Source organism: Camelina sativa, chromosome 11 (genome assembly GCF_030686135.1).
Source record: "Camelina sativa cultivar CO46 ecotype springtype chromosome 11, ASM3068613v1".
In the NCBI taxonomy this organism is placed as follows: Eukaryota; Viridiplantae; Streptophyta; class Magnoliopsida; order Brassicales; family Brassicaceae; genus Camelina; species Camelina sativa.
Window position 1 is genome coordinate 37,578,371 of NC_141890.1, and position 5,251 is coordinate 37,583,621.

The following is a 5,251-nucleotide window of genomic DNA, read 5'->3' on the forward strand; positions in this document are numbered from 1 at the left end:
GAACAATCGAGAAGAAGGAGATTTCGCGAAGTAAGTTGATGAAGAAAGGAGTAAAGGATCGAGTAAAGAGGAAGAAGAATATGAGTTCTCACCCGATTCAGTCTATGTAGTCGTTGGCCTATCCACTCCGGCATGTCTAGTAATTGATGTACATATATTTTACCCTGTTTTCCCTTAATATATTCACATCTTTTGCATCCTTTGCTATCCTTTTTGACCATTATTGCATAGTTTTAGGATTGTTCTTGCATTAGAGTGTAGTTGCATTGCATTTGCATCTTTTCTTGCATAAACAGGTGATTTTGGAGCCTAAGAAGCATGGAAGCAATGCTAAGGAGAAGTGAAGCAATCATGAGGAGAAAGCAAAGGAGTTAAGGCTGGAGAACCAAGGTCCGGAGTCCCACTCGACCAGACACTCAACCGTGTGCTGAGAGAGACTCGACCGAGTGGAAGGAGCACAAGAAAACCCAACTCGACCGGTCACTCGACCGAGCACCGGGTCGAGTTGGCCGAGCCGCCTGGCTATTTTGTCTTTTAGCATTTTTAGGGCTTCCCCTCCATTTTCCTATTTAAGTACCTTGTACGCTGCAGCCACCAGGAGACAGCTTTTTAGATATTCTCAAACCTAGTATTTTACCCATTTTGGGAATTTATGCTTTTTGCACTTTTATTTTCTTAGATCTTGTACCTCTTTTGAAGGAAAAAACACGAGATTCTTCATACTTGTTTGTTTCATAACTTTCAAAGTATCAAGAATTCGAGTTTGATTCCTTCTCCAATATTGTAGATCTCTGTTTTATCTTTCTAATCATGCAAGTTTTTGTTTTTCTGGGTTTATGACTTTGCTGTTCATCATGTGTGATTGTGAGTAGTTTCCTTAGCTCTTAGGGATGGTTTAGGCTGGATGGATGTTGTGGTTACTTGATTTGGTCAAGCTTGATTATTGTAGATCTCTTCTAGGCTAGATGTTCTTAATGCTGATCCTATAACTGAGAGGGTAGGGTTTGATCTCAAGCTTCTTAGCATCACACCAATGTCTAAGGTGCATAGATAAGGCTAGATCTAGAGATTATCATTAGGCTTGCTAAGAAATTAGAAGTCTTGTTTGATTCTTAACATATTGCTTAATGCTTGCTTGTATAGATTCTTTACTTTGTGAGAACAAGTCTAGAAATATATGAGCTTGATTGTTTTTGCCATGAGAGTGGATTAACATGTTCTTAGAGATTAATGTCTAGAGATTAGCTCATGTTGATTGAGGTTTGTTGATCAAGTTAGATAACCACAATCTAAGTTCAGCCCATGAATCCATCTCTAAGACCTTCCTTGTCTATTGATTTCTTAGTCTAAATCTTGTTGTTTGATCGTTGTTTGATTTACTTTTGTCTTGCTTTGTTTTGTATGCATTGCTATGTTTTACGTTTTTGTCCAGCTCGACCCTGCACTCGATCTACACTCGATCGAGTGTTTGCTCGAGTTCATTCCCAGAAATCTTGTTTATGATTTGTGTCTGTCCTGTCTTGTTTCTTATTTCATTCTAGTTGTATTTCTGTTGCATTCATTTCAGTTTCATGTTCATTACTTTCCTTGCACTAGTTCATTACCTGCATTACTATAGTCTAATCTCTGTTCTAGTTTCATTATTGCAATAATCATTCTGTTCCATTACATTTAGTATCTTGTCCATTCAGCTTTTACATTCTGCATTTTACATTCTGCAATAGGTTGTTAGTGACAAACACCCTCTATAATTGGCTTAACTTAGAAAAGTATTGCACACCTTGATTGCTTGCATTCACTCATTTAGGATTGCTACCTCTTATACTACAATTGCATAAGGGGAATTGAAACACCCTGCTTTCACCATTGTTCATCATCATCATCACATCATTCATTCACATTCCATTTCACACACACACAAGAAAGGAACTCGTTTCAATTTGGCGGTGTTGCCCATTTGAGTGTTTATTTGTGACAATTAGGGTCAATATTAGACTAAGATTAAGTTCTTTCAATCACTTGTTCATTACTAATCTCGAATTTTTCCTCTGCTTGTCTGTGTTGCATTTCAGGTACCACTCGACCATCAACTCGAGCTCACACCCGACCGAGTGCCGATCGAGTGAGTGATCGAGCCACGTCCCGAGTATATTTGCACGTCTCTTTTCAGTCAACTCGACCGTCCACTCAAGCCTGTGCTCGACCGAGTGCCTGTCCGAGTTGCCAATCTGGTTGTTGATGCAAACAAGGTCAAAGGGTAATCACAATCTCCAAGGACTTCTTGACAACATCAACAGGCCACCAAGGGGTTTGAGACATCAGAGAAGATGAGTAGTACAAGAACAAGAGGATCAAGTAATCATGGAGCAACAAGATAACCATGATCAAAGACCTAGACACATTGGTGTTGGGGATGCACCTAACACACACAACCAAAGAGCTGGTTTTGTTCCTCCTGCTGTGGCCAATAATAATTATGAGATCAAGAGTGGATTGATCTCCATGATACAAGCCAACAAATTTCATGGGTTGCCAATGGAGGATCCTCTAGATCACCTTGATGAGTTTGACAGGATATGTGGACTCACAAAAATAAATGGAGTGAGTGAAGATGGCTTCAAGTTAAGGCTATTCCCATTTTTCCTTGGAGACAAAGCTCATCTCTGGGAGAAGAATCTTCCTACTGGAGCAATAACCACATGGGATGCTTGCAAGAAAGCTTTTCTGGCCAAGTTCTTCTCCAATGCAAGGACTGCTAGGTTGAGGAATGAAATCTCAAGTTTTGCACAGAGAAATAATGAAAGTTTTTGTGAGGCATGGGAGAGATTTAAAGGATTCCAAACTCAGTGTCCCCACCATGGATTCAGCAATGAGTCTTTGCTCAGCACTTTGTACAGAGGAGTTCTACCCAAGATTAGAATGCTACTTGATACAGCCTCCAATAGAAACTTTCTCAACAAGAATGTGGAAGAAGGCTGGGAGTTGGTAGAGAATCTTGCTCAATCAAATGGTAATTATAATGAAGATTATGATAGAACCATAAGGATCACCTCCACTGATCAAGAGGAAAAATACAAGAAGGATTTAAAGATGGTCAATGAGAAGCTTGAGAAGATTCTCCTAAGCCAATCAAAGACCATTCACTTCATTGGTGAAGAAGACGCTCCAATCCAAGAAGGAGATAGGAAGTTTCCTGAGTTGTGCTACATGCAAAACCAGGGAGGATTCAAAGGTTACAACCAAGGAGGATTCAAGAATAACAATCTCTCTTACAGGAATAACAATGTGGCTAACCCACAAGATCAATTCTACCCTCCTCAACAGCCTCAACAGCCTCAACAGCAACAAAACTATATACCCAAGCAGCAACAACAGGTGTTCCAGCCCCAATTGTGTCCCCCACCAGAGTTTTAAACTAACCAAGGCCAAGAACAAGACTTAAGAGCTATGATGCAACAATTGTTGGTTGGGCAAGCCAATGGAAAGCTTGAGGAGGCTAAACAATTTGCTGAGTTGAATCAAAGGTTAACATCACAGTATAATGATCTCAATATGAAGTTTGAAGGTCTGAACTCAAGAGTGAAGTATATGGAGAGCAATATAGCATCTACTTCAGCTCCAAAACCCACCCAACTCCCTGGAAAAGCTGTTCAAAATCCAAGGGAGTTCACAGCCAAAGTCATTCAAGTTTATGAGGAAACTGTCACTGAGGACAGTGAAGTCCAAGCTGGGGAGGATTCATCATTTGTTGAAGCCCAGAGTGAAATATTTGTAAAGCAAACTAAATTCGGTAGTGAACTCGACCCACCACTCGAACACACACACGATCGAGTGGGTGATCGAGTGACTGATTGAGCTGAAGTCTCCGAAGCTGATAAGCCCATTAATTTCATTCCTCCTCCTTACAAGCCTCCACTACCATTCCCAGGGCGTTTCAAAGCACAGAAGCTTAAGGAACTAAGGGAGATCATTGAGAAAAAAGAAATGATGGCTTTGCAACAAGAGGAAGTGAAAGCTTTGAAGGAAGAAGTTGTGATTGAGAAAAAGGAAGTGATGGCCATTAAAGAGGTTATCATTGCTTACCAAGAAGAAGAGAGAGGACCTGCCTTGGAACAGTATGATCCATATCCTCTCTATAAGGATTTTTTGCTTGAATTGTCAAAGAAGAAGGCTCATGCTCAGGATGAGAAGGATCTTGAGGACCTTGGGGGGGTTATCATCCCAATTAAACTTGAGGATCCAGGTCCATTCTATCTGCCTTGCTCACTTAGCTATCTTCACTACAACCAGTATTTATGTGACTTGGGAGCATCTATCAGTGTGATGTCCTACTCTAAAGCACAAAAGCTTGAGCACACTGACTTCAAGTCCACCAACCTTCACATATGCCTAGCTGGAAAACATTCCAGTCAAGATAGGAAAGGCAAGAATTCATACAGATTTTGTGGTTCTAGAGATGGATAAGGAGCCTGAAGATCCTATCATTCTAGGGAGGCCATTCTTAGCCACTGTTGGAGCTGTTATAGATGTTAAGGAAGGTCTTGTGACCTTGAACATTGCTGAGGGGATAACCATGAAGTTTAACATCTATAACCCAACCAACCTACCCACCATTGATGATCAACCTTTCACTATCAAGGACAAAGGAGGTCATGAAGTTTTAAGTGAAGTGGCAACTCCAAGGGCTAAGCTCTCTTTACAAGAGGGATCAATGGAAAAGCTCAAGGGTTCAGTTCAAAAGCTGACTGAATTGGTGAAGGATCTCCAAGTCAAGCTAAACAAGAGGTCTTTGAGGAAGGATAGAGCAAGGCTCAAAATTAAGAAGAAATATGGTTTGTGTGTTAAGGGTGAAGTGATCAAGAATCAACTTCTCAATGATCAAGAGGTGCCAGGGAGGATTTCATCACCTCCTTGGTATCTAAACAAAGCCTGAAAAGGCATCAAAAGTCAAGCTTAGTGACTCTAAACAAGCTCACTAGGGAGGAAGTCCTTAAGGTATCATTGTACATATGCTTTATTTTCCTAGTAATTTTGATTTGTTTTCTTTTATGTTTGTGTTGGGCAGGCTTTTCAAAGAAAGTGTAGATGGGTATAGAGAGATTTGGACTTGGGAAGTAGGCTCGCAAGCCCACTCGACCAGCCCACGAGAGGCACTCGACCGAGTCCTAACCCACAACGTCTCATGGCTTCCCAGTTCCAGTAGCATTTCCAGGCTATCCAAGTTACCCACCCATCCCACCTCAGTACTTCA

At 40.9% G+C, this 5,251-nt stretch overlaps 1 non-coding gene across 1 annotated transcript; it reads right to left on the bottom strand.

Annotated features, from left to right (window-relative positions):
- Positions 1 to 2,757: 2,757 nt before the first annotated feature.
- LOC147934949 (small nucleolar RNA R71) lies at positions 2,758 to 2,864 on the bottom strand. The gene has a single exon (XR_015573338.1). It is a non-coding gene; the product is annotated as a small nucleolar RNA R71 (small nucleolar RNA).
- Between the last annotated feature and the right edge of the window lie 2,387 nt (positions 2,865 to 5,251).